Raw genomic sequence first — 18,533 nt, 5'->3', positions numbered from 1 at the left:
TCAAATCTGCCCAATAACCAATGTTCCCTAAAGCCTTACTATGCCAACCAAAAGATCACCAAAATTGTTCAAGTTTTCACAATCTTCAGATCCCCTCCTCAAGGGATATTACAAAAACCAGCCAATGGTGAAGTCACAGTGCCTGCATGTTCAGAGTAGGGATGTACGGATCCCCTTACTTGGGGTCCATGGGGGGGTCCGCAGGTGGGGGGAGGCGATCCAGTCCTCCCCTGGAATCCTCCCCTGCCGGCTCTGGCCACTGCTGGACTTCTGGCCGTGGCTGGTCTGCAGACGCAAATGGTGTCCAGCACCATTTGTGTCCCTGCCGTTGGCCGTGATTGGCTATGTAAATATTTGCGGACACAAATATTTGCCATTTGCGTCCGCAGACCAGCAGCGGATGGATGCAGAATGAAGACGACGACCTAGACCAGCAGCCGCCAGGTAGGTTCCGTCTCGGGTGGATTTTGGGGGGTGGCAGGGGGGTAGTCCGTTCCGCCATGGACTCTGGGGGGCTGGATTCCAAAGAATCCGGCCTCATTGGAGTCCATGGCGGATATCTCCACCATCCTTAGTTCAGAGTCCCAAGATGAAGTGGGATAGGAACAGGTCTGTAGATGGTTACAGGTTGGAACTGAAGCAGACCCTAGGGTTGCTGGGAGCATGAAAGAAGAAATGTTGGATTTTTGAAAATATAAAATCCAGCAGTTATGCAGAAGTGTTTCCATCCTAGGAGAAGAACACAGGCTCCTTTTACTGGGGAGAAAAGGCAGTCTTTATATTAACAAGTTTAATATGATATAATAGTTAGAGGTCTGCATAATTTTTGTCAAAATTATTGTCCCATGTAGCCACCAGGCTGACCATTCAATTTTGTAATTGTTTTCTAAGTAAAGCATCTAATGGGTTTTAGTTAAATTCAGAGTCTGTGTTGTTGTTTATGTCTCTATTTAGACCTGCCTTGGTTATCTACCAGGGTGTTTCAGACCCAACTGGTCTAGATTTTGAAATTGGTAAAGTATGTGCTTTTCACTGGCAGACGGACACAACACAGCTGTGATCCTCTTCATACATTACACTGGCAGCATGGATGCTGCTGAAATACACATCCTTCCCACCCCAGAAAGTGCTCACATTGTGACCCCTCACCAAGCCAGGGTAACGCTGCTCACCCTAGTAGTGTAATGTAAGAAAAGGGTGTAGTTTTTGATTAAGGAAGAGGCTGGAAGAGTTTCTCTTGCAATCCTATTTCCAAGCATCTTGTGGGCTTCTCAGAATGAATGGAAGCCATTCCAGCACAAATGAAAGACTAATAACAGGGGAACATTTTTAATGGGAAGCAGAGCAAGTCATCTCTGCCCTGTCTGCCAGGAATAGGTTTTCGATCCATACCACCTTTAGCTACCCAATGTTGCACCTATTGTGTGAATCCTAATGTCATATACTAAAGCCAGCAATGGCCGGTTGTCAGCATATTATAGGGATGTCAGAGAATTCTGCCATGGGTGAGACGGAATGCCAGTGCATTCGGCCCCCCAAAATCTGTGGCGGAATGAAGCCCCCCCACCCCCCCACCCCGCAAAATGGGCCCGGAACGGAGCACCTACCTGCTGCCGTCCGCACTGCATTGCGAATGGCGGCTGCATCTGCAGCCGCCATTCGCTTCTTCCATATAGCCGTGATAGGGACGCCTAATGCAGGGACGCCATTTGCGTCCCTACAGAAGCCGTGATAGGCTACGTAAGTATTTACGTAGCCTATCACGGCAAAACTAAGGGAAGGCAAATGGCGGTGGATACAGCAGCCGCCACTTGTGTTCCCTTTTTTTCTGCCATGATAGGCTACATAAATATTTACATAGCCTATCACGGCAAAACAGAGGGGCGCAAATGGCGTAGTGGCCGCCATTTGCACCCCTCTGTTTTGCCGTAATAGGCTACATAAATATTTACATAGCCTATCACGGCGGAAAAAAAAGGGAACGCAAATGGCGGCTGCTGTAGCCGCTGCCATTTGCGTTTGCTGTTTTGTTTTGTTTTTTGCCATGATAGGCTACGTAAATATTTACGTAGCCTATCACGGCAAAATACAGGGACGCAAATGGATGCAGCTATGGCAGCCGCCATTTGTGTCCCTGTGCAGGCTGCCCAGCGGCCGGATGTCCGGCTGTGGGCGGCCCCAGCTGGCGGCTCCGTGGAGTCGCCGCGGAGTGGAGCTGGCCAGGATAGGATTTCGGGGGGAGGTGCGGAGCGCCTCCCCGCCACCGCAAATCACCCTGTCGAAAAGGTAAGTGACTTTCGTACACCCCTAGCATATTAGCATTCAGATGGCTGGCTAAAGGTGTGGTAGTGATGACTGGAACCAGTGCCGATTAACTAAAAAACACACAGCTGCCACGTGTTGGGAGGTTCATGGGAATAGGCCTTCAGTGTAAATCATGAAAGAGCAAAAATAGCACACATATGCCGGCTAAGAGACAGTTGCAATAATTTTGTGCTAAATGAAAGTTGCCATTCAACTGGTTCATTGCACTTGGCATGAACATATTCCTGAATATCCAGCAGCAACGTATTTTCTAACTGATATTCATGGGCCTTGCCAAACAGGGTTGTTATTTATGCCATTCTGCAAATTCATTATTGGGCTTATACATCCCCCTGACATAATGCTATCATTTAACAGAGCTTTGCCGTTGTTGGTTTTTTTAAGCTCTAGAGAAGCAGCTATGTAATTTGTGGCTGTTTCCATCTAGGAATGGGAAAGAAATGCTGTCATTGTGGACAGACCATTAACTTTATTTCTAGCCAGGTTTCAGAAGCAGGAAGGAGGCAAAGGTTTTCAAAGAATATACATAACTCTCTTACTCCATATGTCTCCAGGAAGTGTAAGAATGATGAAGCCACCTGAGACACTGCAAACACAAGAGACAATGCACCTCTCAAGAATATTAATGATGCTACATAACTGTATACTGTTATCAAGTTTGCTGTGTAAAACAACTTACTCAACCCAAAATTACATTTCAGGCCAAATTTTATTTTTAAAATATTGCCAATCCATGTTTTAATATATCCCATTAACCAATTTTCTTCCTTTGTGAGGTATTTACAGTTTGAAGCTTAAACCTTTGTCAAAATAACAACAAATGGGTTTCTCAACAAAGCCCTCACAAGCTTCTTCAAGGCGTCACAATGGTTTGTCTGCCAGTGTTCTCCTCCTCCTCCTGGGTAAACAGAAAAACACGATGGCTCTCTTCCAGCATTTCTGGCAGTATGCACAATAGGCTGCTTCCTTTTCTCAGGGTATTTTTCACATTTTAATACACTTTATGGCAAGGAAAGATAAGCTGAATGCTATTTAGGAAAGGCAAAATTTAAATGTACAAGTAATAGGCAATTTCAGAAACACAATTAGTTTATTATTATTATTATTATTATTACTATTTATTTACTAATAATATCTATAAAAGGTAAAGGTGTCCCCAACCAGTCGTGTCCAACTCTAGGGTGCGGTGCTCATCCCCGTTTCTAAGCCGAAGAGCCAGCGCTTTCCGAAGACGCTTCCGTGGTCATGTGGCCAGCATGACTGAACACCGAATAATATCTATATACCACTTCAATTTAAAAATCTCCAAGCATCGTAGTAAAAATCTACTACTACTACTACTACTACTATCATTATTACCACCACCACCACCTCTAAAAATTAAAACTCATTTCCTGCCCAAGAATGGCCCCAAATCAGCTTACAATTAAAAGAATAAAATATACAGAAGATAGTAAAACACGACAATATGAAATCAAAACACAAACAACAAAATAAAACAACAATGGAAACTATCGAAAAAAGAGTCAGCTTCAGTAAAACAGGTCAAAAAGCCTACATAATCAGTCTTCTGAACACAGGGAAGAAAGTAAGCAAAACAAGCATCTCTCAGCACGGTGTTGCAATGAGTGGGCACCAGAGTATAAAAGGCTTTCTGACTTGTTGCCACCTGTGAAACTTCAGAAGACAAGAATACCTGTAACAAGCTATATCCTGTGGATCATAAGGCAGAGGATGCAATATTTGGGAGGAGGTGATCCTTCAAAAATCCATCACAACTTAGTGAATTAAAGGTAAAAACCAACGCTTCAAATTAAGCTTGGAACTCTCAATGCAATGGTTTGAGAACTGAAGTTATGTCCAGTTCAGCTAGTGCTTCCCATCTTATCTCTACCTCCTCTTGTAGTTTCCTGATCTTTCTAAGGTAGCAGCGCCGTACAGCAGTACTCTTGTCTAGAAGATGTCACTAGGACACATTTTATAGAGGCTAGATTTACTTCCCAAAAGATGACATACAACCAAAAGGTGGGTAAAGTCACTTCTGGCCATAGACACCTCAGTCACAACAGTAAATAGGATCAAGGAACACTTTCAAGCCGTGAATATGAGCCTTCAGGGAGAGCAAAACCTCATTCAGAACAGGTTAACCGCAGCAATCTTCAGCGTCACATTTATTTATTTATTTATTTATTTATTTAATTTCTATACCGCCCCATACCTGAAGCTGTCTACAGAAGGCAGTTTACAGAAGTTAAAATATTAAAATACAATAGACAGACTTTAAACATCATTGATATAAAAGCAAACAGATAGTATATACAAACAACATATAACTAAAAACAACTTTGAACTAAAAACATTTTTTTCAAAATCCAACAATAAAACAACACAGCTTAAACACAGTATACAAAAGTCAGCAAAAGGAACAAGCGTTCTAAAAAGGGAAGGCCTGCTGGAATAATAGGGTCTTTAATGCCTGCTTAAAAACCTTCAGAGAGGTCAGCAGGCGCATTTCAACTGGCAGGTCATTCCACAACTGAGGGGCGGCAAAAGAAAAGGTCCTCTTGCATGTGGCTGCCAGTCTCACATTAGGCAGCCACAGCAGAGAGCCCCCAGAGGATCTTAGGTGGCAGACTGGATGTAGGGGAGAAGGCGCTCCCTGAGGTACCTTGGACCTAGACCATGTAAGGCTTTAAAGGTAAGAATCAGTACCTTATATTTTGCTCAGAAACAAATTGGCAGTCAGTGTAAAGATTTTAAAACCAGTGTAGTATTGTCTCCACAAGATGTCCCACAGACCATCCTGGCTGCCATATTTTGTACCAGTTGAAGTTTCCGAACTAAATATATAGGCAGCCCCAAGTACAGCACATTATAGAAATCAAGCCTAAAGGTTATCAGAGCGTGCACCACCGTTACTAGGTCCACATGTTCCAGGAATGAGCGTAACTGGCATATCAGCCAAAGTTGATAACAGGCACTTCTTACCATTGCCTCCACTTAGGGTGCCAGGAGCAAGGTTGGGTCAAGAAACACCCCCAAGCTATGACTTGCTCCTTCAGGGGAAGTGCAACCCCATCCAGAACTGGTTGACATACCTCAGTACCTGAATTAGGACCCTTCACGATGAGCACCTCTGTCTTGCCTGGTTTCAACTTCAGCTTATTCTCCCTCATCCAGCCCATTACATACTTCAGGCAGTCATTCAGAAGAGTCATATCTTCTTTTGATAAAGATGTTAAGGAGAAATAGATCTGGGTGTCATCAGCATACTGATAACACTCAGCCCCAAACCTCCTGATGATCTCTACCAGCTGTTTCATGTAGATATTGAACAGCATCGGGACAGAATAGAACCCTGAGGGACTCCACATAATAGTTCCTTTTTCGAGGAACAACTATCCCGAGTGACACCATCTGGAACCATCCTGAGAGAATGGAGCAGAACCACTGCAGAGCAGTGCCCCAAACCCCCAACTCCCTCAGGCGATTCAGAAGGATACCATGGTCAGTGGTACTGAATGCCACTGAGAGATCCAAAAGAATCAACACGGATGCACTCTCCCTATCAATTCCCAAGTGAAGATCATCCACCCAGGCAACCATCACAGTCTCAACTCCATCTCCTGCTCTGAAGCCAGTTTGAAATGGGTCCAAGTAATCAGTTTCATCCAAGACTGCTTGGAATTGAATGGACACCACCTTCTCGATTACCTTGCCCTAAAATGGTAAATTACTTACTGGCCTATAATTATTGAACTCTAGGTGGTCAAGGAAAGGCTTCTTCAGAAGCGGTCTGCCAACTGTTTCTTTCAAACACAATGGAAAGTTACCTTCTCTTAGGGAGGCATTAATAATATTCAGCAAGAATTGCTTTACCATCTCCCATCCCTGGACAACAAGCCAGGATGGTAAGCGATCAAGAGGGCAAGTTGTCTTTTTGACCAAACCAAGCAGCTTGTCCACATCATCAGGAGTCACAAGCTGAAAATGTTCTAGCTTAATCATGCTAGATTAACACAACAGCATCCAAGTCGGATTGTATCTGGGAGATTTTATCCACGCAAAACTCATTAAAGGCGTCACAGCAAGCTACCGAAAGCTCTAAGATCAGGTTCAGTGTGTGTGGGGCCTGACTCAGCTCCCTAACCACCCTGAACAGCTCAGCTGGGTGCACGTTTGCGGACACGATACACGTAGAGTACAAAGCGCTCTTCACTGCACATATCACAGGGGTCTTCAAATGATCCCTATGATGTGTCTTGTAGGATTCAAATTGAGTTTTCTGCCATCAGTGATCTAGTCGTCATCCTTGCCACTTCAGCTCCCTCAGTTCTTCTATAAACCATGGAGCTTGTTTGGAAGCAGATAGGAGAGGAAGTCTAGGAACAACCATGTCAATAACCCTGGTCAGATCTTCATTCCACACAGAGACCAGGGACTTGACAGGGTTGGTGGCGGCACCAGCCAAGAAACCCCTCAAGGCATTTTGGAATTGCAGTGGATCCATCAGCTTTCAGGCGCAGACCATCTTAATTGGTCCTCCACCCCTGAGGAGGCAGGTAGTAGCCATGATACTAGCCCTGACCAGACAATGATCCATCCATGACAATGTGGAGACGGATAAAACCTCCACCCACGGATCATTCTTCTGATTGGAACAAAAGATCAAATTGAGCGTGTGATCAGCTTCATGTGTCAGCCCCTTGATCACCTGGGACAGACCCATGGTTGTCACGGTCGCCATGAACTCCTGAGCTGCACCTGGCAAGCTGGACCCGAGGGGGATGTTGAAGTCGCCCAGGACTAAAATCCTGGACGACTCCAACACCAGCTCTGAGACCAGTTCTGTGAGCTCAGTTAGGGACTCTGTTTGGTAGGAGGTGGCCGGTACACTAACAGAATCCCCAATTTATTCCTAGTCCCAAAGCTGAGGTGTACACAGTCGATGTGAGCCAGTTCCTTCACAGTGAATCTGGTCAGGGGTAGGGATGTCAGAGAATTCCGCAATGGATCTCGGTGAGGCCGAATGCCAGTGCATTCAGCCCCCCGAAATCTGTTGCAGTACGAAGCCCCCACCCCCCCACCCCACGAAAGGCGTATGAAACGGAGCACTTACCTGCTCCCGTCCGCGCTGCTTTGCGAATGGCGGCCGTCCTGTGGCCGCCATTCGCTTCCTCCTCTTCATAGGTGATAGGCTACATAAATACTTACGTAGCCTATCACAGCTAATGCAGGGATGCCATTTGCCTATCCGTGATAGGCTACATAAGTATTTACGTAGCCTATCACGGCAGGGGGGGAAAACCCCAGCGTACGCAAATGGTGGCGGCTACCGCCATTTGCTTACGCTGGGGTTTTTCCCCCTGCCGTGATAGGCTACATAAATATTTACATAGCCTATCACGGCTCAATACAGGGACGCAAATGGCAGCAGCTACGACTGCTGCCATTTGTGTCCCTGCAGGGCTGCCCAGCGGCTGGATGTCCGGCTGCGGGCGGCTGGAGCCAGCCGGCGGCTCCGCAGCTTGGCCACGGAGCGGATCCAGCTGGGCAGGATTCCAGGGGGGAGGACCGGATCGCCTCCCTCCCCGTCGAGGATTCCGGGGGGAGGGATGGAGCACCTCCCCCCCACCGCGGATTGCCTGGCGCGGAGCCAGGTAGGTGTTTCGTACATCCCTAGTCAGGGGGATGTTGTCTTTGTGGACCACTGCTACGCTGCCTCCCCGTCCACTTCTCCTTACTTGCTCTTCCGCAGAGTACCTGACCAGGAGAAGCTGTATCCATACAAACCCACTTAACTCTCCCAGCCAAGTCTCCGTAATGCATACCAGATCAGCCTTTTCATCCAAGTGTAAATCATGGATGGTTGTGATCTTATTCTGGACTGACCTGCCATTGCAAAGGAGCAGGCAAAGATTCTGCAGGGGGCTTGGCCTGCTCCCCAAGGTACCTGGGCTGACAGGGCAACCAGAAGGCTGGATAGGTGTAAGATACCTGCCCTCCTTTCTCATATGAGTTTTTGCTCTGACAGCACCATATCTCCCCCATGCCCACCCCCACTGCTGTTATTGTCTCCCTATATACATAATGCTGACTTTGTCTCAGAAAATACATCAAACTCAGCAACATTCAGTAGAATAAAACAGTCAAGCTCAACATCCCATCTCTCACCTGGAAGTACACCTAAGACTCCCCTCCCATCTCTCACCCTGTGGGGGGAGGCACAATTCAATACCAGCAGGCTCTCCCCCTGGGGTATAAAATCATTTTCCTCTCACCTATAAAAATAATAAAGAACCTAACTGGAAACAAACAAAATACATTCAAAGGCCACCCCCACTCCCCAAACAACCCCAGAAATCCCCCCTCACTCCCCACAAGGGGAAGAGAAAGAAGTGAAACACAGAGAGAGGAGAGAAAACCAAGGGATACGGCCCTCACCCTCGCTGCCCCCCTGAAAGTGGCTCCCCCAAAGGGGCGACTCCCCTTTGGTGTCACCTCCTTCAAGGCCGCCACCACCCACGTCTGGCTTCCCTTAAGTCCAGGCTCCCTGAGGGACAGCCAATGGCTGGATGCCAAATATTCCACAGGGAACTGACTCCACCCCAGCACTATCTACCAGGCTATCTAGATGGCGTGTGATATCCGCAACCTTCGCACCAGGCAAGCAATTCACCATGTGGTCTACATGCCCATCACTAACCCAGCTGTCTATGTGTCTAATGATCAACTCTCCCACTACCACAAGCTCCCCTCCGCCCTCCACAGGGAACTGGGTCCTCAGCTGTTTCAGGGAGCTGGAAATAATGAGCCCTTCCCAGGCCAGACAGGCTGCTGTAACAGCAGTGAACATGGCTACCCATTATCAACAACTCAATTCTATCAGGATTTAGCTTCAGTTTTTCGTCCCCATCCAGGTCACTACAGGCTCCTGGCAAAAACTGAAGGAAAAGGCCAATCTCATTATCATTTGAAGAAAAGGAGAGGTATAACAGAGTGTCCCATCCAGATCAAATGAATCCACTTTTAAGAACTCTCACCTCTTCAAAATAATAAGTAGACAAAAATCCCTTGGAAAGGTGCAACAAAATGGTGTTTTGGTGTGTGTACCATCCCTTATAGGGTCCAAATCTGATTAATGAACTAAACTGCCTTTTAGTCTCTGGAGTTTGGTGGCGGGGGGGGGAGGGATTGAGACCAAGATCACTTAAAATTATACTGATTTTTCAGTTAAGATATTGGGATCCTGAGACAGAGCCAATGAAAGAGAAAGGAGAGCTAGCGGCCAGAGGCAAAATAAAACTCCCCTGACTCTCTCTTATAGGTATGAAAAATCCTTTGAGTTATTAAGAGAAAACAAATGGGAAAACGTGCATTTTGTACTACAAAAACGGGGCATTGATACTTAATTCTCAGCCTACTTTTAATTAGCTTACGGGGTGGGACTAATGCTTTTCTTTTTCTCTGTCAACATTTCAGTAATGTTGAGTAATCATCCCTTCCTCTTCTGACTCCAAGAGAAAGGCTGCAATCCTATGCATGCTTACCTTGGATTAAGTACCCTTAAATGTAGTAGGACTTACTTTTGAAAGAAAATTGCATAGGCTCTTACTGAATGTCATGTGGATGGAGGAAAGCAACATATTGTTGCTGCTGCTGCTGCTGTTCTTCTCCTTCTCCTCCTTCTCCTTCTTGTGTTTTGTTGCCCAGCTTCTCAGCATTACAGGCAAGCAACCCCATTATCCAAACAATTGACAATATGGAAAAAAGTAAATTTGGGGAAGAAGAAAAGGAGGGGGCCCTTAGCACATGTGCTCTTGTTGTCTTTATGGTGCAAAATGCCAAGTCAGGAGGCTAGGATGTGGAAGACTCATGAAAAGGGGGAGTAACGGGGGGGGGGGAGACTCTTGCAATCTAATTAAGAGCTTGATGGAAAAGGAGGGAGAGAAGAAGATGGGGGAAGAAACCAGCAGGCATGGGGAGGCATGCTCCTCCAAGAAACTCCAAGAAGCACATTTGGCAATGGAGGGAGTGATACAGCAGCAGGATTAGAGAGAAGGCAGGAGGATTCTAGCTGACTAGTTTAAAGTGGGAGGCTTCTTTTCCTTCCCTCTGCCCCACTTTCCCCCAAAGCAACCCCTCCCAGCAACTGTGGAGGAGGTGGAGAAAATGAGATCTTTAAGAATGTGGCTCTATCATTTTGATTGCACAAGCTGCTTTGTAAGTGAACTTCTTTAAGTACATCTGAAGTACAGGCAGCAGCAGGCAGTGAGGTGAACTATTCCTACTGCTGCAGGTGCAACTCCCAGGAAGGCTGATACAGGGGTCACACGACATCACCACCGCCTGCAGCTGCAGTTATGTCTCCTCACTGTTTTGCCACCATTTCTCTGTTCCACCCTCTTCCTGGCTCCCTCCAGCCAATTGTAAGAAGAGAAAGTAAGAGGGCGAAGCCGCATGGTGGAGGTAAATGGTGAAAGGAAGGATGTGGCAAGGCAGCTTGGTGCCATTTTGCCTTCCTTCCTCTTCCTGGTGGGGTGGCCCACCCCATCCAAAGATTGGGCATCTCAACCAGGGTGGGGAGACACCTCCAACCCAAAAAGCCAGCTCAGAGGAGGAATGGCAGGTGCAGTTGACAGTAGCTGAGGCAGGCGATGGAGGTGGGCAGTGGGCAGAGTGGGGGATGTAGGCCTCCACCTATCCTCATTTGCTGCTTGAGGCATGCAGCTCAGTTTGTCTCCTTATAGGGCCAGGCCTGCCACGGTCTTTCAGCAGCTTCTTGTAGATGTTAAACAAAATGTAAGGCCAAACTGAAGCAAAACCTCAGTATCATCTTCTGGATTCTGCGTAACAGGTAGAAACAGAACCACTGTAAAACAGTACCCCCTACTTCAATGGATCAGAAGGATACCCTGAGTGACAATATAAGCAGCCTCTGAAAAGTCTAAGAGAACCAACAGAGACTTGCTCCTATTGTTGACCTCCTGGGAAGGCCATCTTCCAGCACAACCAAGGCAGCTACCATCCTGAAGCCAAACTGAAACCGGTCCAGAAAAAGTAGATTCCTCCAAGATAACCTCTCTTTTCTTTTATAGGTCACTTATCATTATGTTCCCTTCCCACCATCACATCTTTACTAAAAAATAAATACATCCAAAATTCTAGATTGGAAAGCCAAAGAACATTAAGCAAATATATTCAAATATGCTTTATCAGAATAATTTATTGTGATTTCTGAATGTCTGTGTTCTTGGCAAATTCTTGAGGTTTAGGTTAGGTTATTTAGGCACAGAATTTGGATTCCTAAAACCAGAGGGTACACACAGTACAAGTGAAATGGAACAACCACCCTTATTATCCAGCCCAAAAGCATGACAGTGAAAACTACTTCATTTTTTGTTCCTAGCATCTGGTAACAAGAGGTCTATGGAGCTGAACATGGAGGTTCTATTTAGCTATATTGCTAAAATTCATTGATCTGTCCAGCAGTCATTGTTTAACCCCAGAAAATAAAAACAGCTTACCCTATTGAAAGCTATTTTACCTACAAATATTTCCACATTCCTCCCTGAACAACATGCTGGTTCTACAGCAATAAATTATTCCACTTGACCTTCAGGAAGCCACAGAAATCTAGACCTATTCAGCTAGTAATGCCAAGATGATCTAACTGGCAATCTGCATTGAACTCTAGCAGTTACCTTTATCTAGCAAAAATAATATTGAATTTTCATGCTGTCTTCCATTCCTTCTATAGAACAGTAAATCAATTAGCATTGAACTCTACAAAGCTATTGATTAGAACTTTTCAGCCCAGGAGCACAAGAATAAATTAAAAATGCATTACAAGCAACACAGAAGATTCCGAGTCACTGTGGAATGCGAAAATAAAAGTTGTAAAATTCTGTATGGCAGTAAAGTAGTTTTTGTATAGTAGAAATATAAAGGGGGGAGGGAGTTAGACCAATGCGTTAATTCAACAGAAAAATAATATATATGACTACCTTTGCAGTGAAATGCATATGAGAAGGTTTGGGATTTTTTCTCCTACCATGGTCTTTAATAACAGCAATATACTGAAGACAGCTATCCAGCAAGCTGAACCAGAATCAGAGGGTGGGATCTGGAGAATAAACTAACTCACATGAAGGGGGTGGCGAGAAGCAATTTTTTGCCATTTCCCCCGCAGTCTATTTGCATAGCTTTATTTCTTTTGCCTTTTTGCCATTTGCAGCATACCTTTCTTATGAATCTTACATGTTCTTCTTTACATCCAGGCAATTATCATCTATCAAGAAGAAAGAATGGCTTGAGAGGATCTTTCAGGGTTCTTCTAAAATAGGGGTCTTGAACCTCGTTCAGTCCAAGGGCCAAATTCCATTTTGAAGAACCTCTTGGGGGCCACTGTCCAGTGGTAGGTGGAGCTAAAGGCAAAAGAGGTAGGGCCAGAAATACTCACATATTTGTGTTTAAAGCTGCCAGTAACTAAGATGTAGGAGAGGTATTTCAACCTTTTAGAATTGAGGGGAAAACTGGACAAAAACTGTGAAACAACCAAACAGTTGGTGGTCAGGAGAAAGGGGAAGGAGGCATGGCCATCTGGGAATACCAGCAGGCTGGACTGGGAGTCCAGGTGACTGGATTTGGCCCCCAGGCTTAAGGTTCTGCACCCCTGTTCTGAAATATGAATTGGCTCAACTTATTCACATTATTCCAAACTACAGGACAAGTGTATAACCGCTTTCAAAAAATACTTAGTCTTGACAAGCAATCAAGATTTTACAGACAAACTACCAAGGAAAGAAGCCTTTAATAAATAAGCCTCAATTTGGGAGGTTTCATCTAGTAGTGATACTGCAAAATGAATTTGAAATATAATAGGTTTTTAAATGACTCAGGCAGTTTGCTCCGTCTGAAAATGTTGTACTCACTCAAAAACAGAACAAAAACAATGCCCAAAGCCTCATGACCTTTTCAGACACTGAGTCACTGCTGTGGCTTATTAGATTCAACAAGCACAGATGGTGAAGCTTGCCGAGCTATACAGACACAGCTGCAAATATTTAAATATATTATCATTTTCAAAGATGTCCAGCCAACTTAACCAACATCTACCATATATATTTGAACCTGAGCACATTCAGTCTTTGTGCATGCACCACGCTGGCACGCATACACACTGAATTAGGTCCTTCATCCATTCACTTGACCACTGTGCAACCTGTGCATCTTAATGCAACTCTCACTGTCAACATTCTTGTGTCTGATCCTGTCTGAGAAAAAAGGGGGATGTTCATTTTAACACACATATTCATGTGCCAGGCTTCCTGCATCAAAATTACCGCTAACAATAGGACAATAAGTCTGATAAAATCACATTAATAGTGATAATATAATAACAAAACATTATGAATTAAAATGCCAATATTTTAATTACATTTAAAAGTATATCTTTCCCCATTCACACTATTTCTACGTCTGGACTGCAAATACACATTTTGCAGAATGTCAATCATTTCTCATTATGAAGATATTTTTCTTCAGTTGTTTCTTAGAATGCAGCTCACATGTGGTCTCTCTTTGGACATTATTGATGGAAGGTTTTAAAAGATGGAAAGAGGTTACAACAGTACTGCATTGATCACCCATGATTCCTTTTCTCTGGCAGACTGAGGATCAGCTGTTTACTGTTTTTACTTAAAACAGTGCTGTGAACATACAAATCTTTTAAGATACCAGCTGTAGACATCACATATGGTGTTTACCTCATTACTATTCGAAATATCAATATTAAGTTTTCAAGGAGTAAATAAATGGACAAATAGAATACCATGAAAATATTGCAGATTTTTTTTGCAGAAAAATATTGCAGGAAATATTGCAGTGATATCTCACTGTATCAGCAGGCCTTTATTATTTAACACAAATCTGTTGAAATGGGAGTTGACCTTCTTCAAAAATAGTTATCAAACAAACGTACCATTTTATGATTCTGTGAGATGAACTCAAATGAATCTTAAAATAAGGAACATAAGAAAAGCCTTACTGGATCAGACCAAAGGGAGAATCTAATCCAGCATTCTTTCCTACAGTAGTCAATCAGTGGCCTACTGGAAGCTCACATGCAGGATATGAGCCCAACAGCACCCTTCTGTTTGTGTCCCCAGCAACTGCTATTGAGAGGCACACTACTGCAGATACTGGAGCTTATATATAGCCACCACAGCCACTGATAGCCTTATTCTACGTGAATCTGTCTAATCTTCTTTTACAGCCATCCAAGTTGGTGGCCATATAACTACATCTTGTGCTAGTGAATTCCATATGTGCTGCATCAAGAAGTAAATCCATTTGTCTGTCCTGAATTTCCCACCATTTAGCTTCATTGGATGACCCTGGGTTCTACTATTATGAAAGAGGGGGAGGTTTTTCTCCCTAGCCACTTTCTCCAAACCATGCATAATTCTATATACCTCTATCAGTTTGGGGGTGCTCTTGGACCCAGAACTGTCCCTTGAGGCACGCAGCACTTTTTATCAGCTTAGGCTGGTATACCAACTACACCCTTATCTGGGCAGAGATAGCCTAGCTACAGTTATCCACACTCTGATAACTTCTCATCTGGATTTCCTGGCCTGATTCAAAGTGCTGGTATTAACATTCAAAGCCCTTAACGGCTTGGGGGCAGGTTATCTGAAGGATAACCTGGAAGGCACCCCATATGTGCCTGCCCAGACCCTAAGATCATCCTCAGCAATCCTTCTCTGGGAGCCTCTGCCAAAGGAAGTGAGGCGGGTGGCTACCAGGAAGGGGGCATTTTCTGCTGTGGCAACCCGGATGTGGAATGAGGTTCACCTGGCACCTACGTTTAGGGATGGCGGAGAATTTCTCCCCGAAACTTCGGGGGGCTGAGCGCCAACGTGTTCGGCCCCCCGAACAAGTTTCGGGGAGAAATCCTCCGCCCCCCCCGCCCCCCGCCCCCCCCCCGGGACGGGACTTACCTTCACCGAATGTCCCTCCCGGTGGCGGGTCCGGCCGGCGGTTCGGTGGGTGTTCGAGTGGGGCGGGAGCGGCAGCCGGTCTTTCGACCGGCTGCCGCCGCCGCCATTGCAATCAAAGAAAAAAAAAACGCCCCCTGATAGGCTACGTGACGATTCACGTAGCCTATCACGGCTAGATTTGCAAAGTCAGCCGTGATAGGCTACGTCAATTGTCACGTAGCCTATCAGGGGGCGTTTTTTTTTTTTTAACTTTCGCGTTCGCGGCCGGGCGAGGCGGGAAGCCTCCTCCCTGGCCTGAATTTCGGCCGGGGCGAGGCGGGAAGCCTCCCCCCTGGCCTGAATTTCGGCCGGGCCAAGGCGGGAAGCCCCCCCCCCCGGCCTGAACTTCGTGGGGGGAGCAGCGAAGCGCCTCCCCCCCACCGCGAACGTCCTTCGACGACAGGTAAGGGACTTTCGTCCACCCCTACCTACGTTGCATTCCTTCCGGTGCCAGGTGAAGGCCTTTTTATCCTCCCAGGCATTTTAGCTTCCTAGTCTTTTAGCTCTGGTGTTTTTTAATTTGTATTTTAAATTTCTGCAATGCTGCTACGTTTTGTTCTGGTTGTATTGTTATATCGTGGTTTTAATGCTTTCATATTTTGTATTGTTTTATCCTGCACTTTTTGGTTTTAATTTTTGTGAACCGCCCAGAGAGCTTCAACTACTGGGCGGCATAGAAAGGAAAGGAAATAAATAAATAAATAAATAATCATTTCCCCCATACTCACCTTTTTTCTAAGCTAAAGAAAACAACGCTGTGACCTTTCCCCATAGGGGAGTTGCTCCAGCCCCTTTATCATTTTGGTCCCCCCTTTCTGCCCCTTTTCCAGCTCTACAATATTCTTTTTGAGGTGTGTTGATTTATATAAAGACATTATGAAGAAGAAATGAGCCTTGGCAATTGTAGCCAGTGGACCTCAAAAGACCTGGAATGGTCTTCTCTAAGACTTCTCTTTTAGTCTGAACTAACCAGAACTCTCAAGGAACTATCCAAAGTGCTAAACCCTATCTCAAAATTGGATTCAGCACCTTGGATAGCTCCTTTGGTTGTCTGACTGGTTCTCACTGAAACCCAGAGCAGATTTACTGTCACACTGACATCAAAGCCACCAGCCTCCTCTGCTACCTTCCTGACAAACCTCTGGGGTTGAGGAATAGTTGTTGTTGGCTAGAAGGAGCCTGAGTCCCCTTTCTCTCCACCTCCCAGAGAGCACCCAAGCAGCTTGGACTCCTCCTTTCCTCAGCCCCCAACACATTTTGCTCAGTGTTGCCCCATTCTATTGCCCCCCTCAATCCTCACTGTTTTCCTCTGAAGTTCCTCACCTACCACCTCAGCCCATCAACAGCCTAGGACAGAACTAGGAGCCAGCTGGCCACCCAGGGAATTTCTCCTGCCTGCCTTCCCCTGCTCCTCACAGTTCCTACTTTAGCGCTTTACAACTTAAACTATCCTAGAGGAAGGGAAGGTTGGCTGGCCGAACCTTGAACAGGAGAAACTCCTGTAAAAGGCGAGAATCCACAGCCATATTTTGTTGCAGGTCCCACTTGCATAAAAAATGTGTGGATTCCCCAATGTGGTGCCCATGAACACCGCTGTTGGTGGCCACCCGGTTCCCTTCCGCTTCTGATTTTTCTTGAAGATTAGTTTTTGATCTGGGTGGCTGGCATGCTGGGAAGTGGAGTGCTGATCTCCAGTGCCATCTTTTATTCCCAAGAAGGCCTCTGGCCCACAGGAAGTAAGAATGCTGGGTGCCTGCAGCCCAGTGCTTTGTTCTGAAGAATGCCCAGCTACCCAGAAAAATGGAAAAGCTAAGCTGGGTGATGATAGAGAACATCCTGGGGGCCTAGAGGAGGCAGAGGGGAGGTGTTTTGCCTGTGCTGTGTGTTTGTTTCTCTGAGCATTACTAATTTGCCTTTCGTGAAATGGCTGCTGGCTTATCACGAATGAGCTGCATGCTGATGCACACAGCCCATTCACTCGTGCTTTGCTCGTTCACATTAACAACATAAAACAGATCGTTTAGTGTGTCGTCAGAATACACTAAACTGCTTTCTTTGCAAGCCACAAGCACAAACTAGGTTTTGTTCTCCATTTACGATTCCTGGCTTATTTTGGAGCAACACGCCAGGAGCCCTGGTTTGGATAACACACATGAAACAATCTGTTCCTTGTCTGTTTAGTGTTCACGCTAGTGGAGAGCACAAAGCAGGGCCAAATGGGCACCATGACCAAGCATGCAGGTTGTTCACAATAATCCAGGATTCTCCAGAATTCTGGGTTATCTTTGCATGCAAAAATGGCCACTGTAACAGCCGGGTGAGCTGTTTTGGTTTTTACTTTGAAGCAGCAGAAATGATATCTAATTCTGCCATATTATCATTCTAGTCAGAAGGCTGGACTGCTTCAAGCTTTTATTGGATTGTGCTTCAGAAACATCATGAAGTAGTGACTGTTGCTGTGGAAGCAACACTTAGATCTCCTAGTGAAAGTTGAGTGTTACAGTTAATGCAGGGATGAGTCAATTTTTTTGGAGGAAAAGAACAATACCTTGGCAGATCTTTAGTACCTTTTTTTTTTTGGCTTGGATCTTCTAAGCAGTAAAGTTTTGAACAGAAGTTCATACATTTTAGGAACGTGTTTTATTTTGTTTTAGAAAAGTCCAGTTCTATGCATTTTTAGTCAGGACGTAATCCTACTGAGTTCCCAAATAATTGTATATAACACTGGAGCTTGACAGCCCATGATTATATTCTGGTGGATAACAATGTTGATTCATCACTACAACTTAAAACAGGACATTACATTCCAAAATTTGTTCACAATTAAAACTTCCTGTAGGTTCTGTTGACTTTATAAAATATCTTAGGACTAACAATTATTTGTTTCATTAGATTTCATATTATTACTTTCCAAACAGAAATAGAAAAACAGGATTATTTATTTACCTACCTAGCCCACTTTGCTATTTAAAAATCCATAAAATGGCTAGCAAAATGCCACTAAAACTCAATACAAATTTATAAAACAATAAAACAACAACAAGCTCAGCAGCAACCCAGATAACATCAACCTATCTATATCAGAACTATTACGTCAGCATCCCTGGCACTGTAGATCTATTTATTGTAAGGAGGTCATACCTGTGAGGATTTCTTAGAGCTATG

At 45.0% G+C, this 18,533-nt stretch overlaps 1 protein-coding gene across 1 annotated transcript in view; it reads right to left on the bottom strand.

The window, feature by feature from the left end:
• The window catches only part of DOK6 (docking protein 6), a 391,405-nt gene that overhangs the window by 258,567 nt on the left and 114,305 nt on the right, over nucleotides 1–18,533 (bottom strand). The gene's annotated exons all lie outside the window — the stretch shown is intronic.

Source organism: Heloderma suspectum, chromosome 4, assembly GCF_057233095.1.
Source record: "Heloderma suspectum isolate Gila_16-S chromosome 4, 16-S_ref, whole genome shotgun sequence".
Lineage (NCBI taxonomy): Eukaryota > Metazoa > Chordata > Lepidosauria > Squamata > Helodermatidae > Heloderma > Heloderma suspectum.
This window is presented reverse-complemented; position numbering and strand designations above follow the sequence as displayed.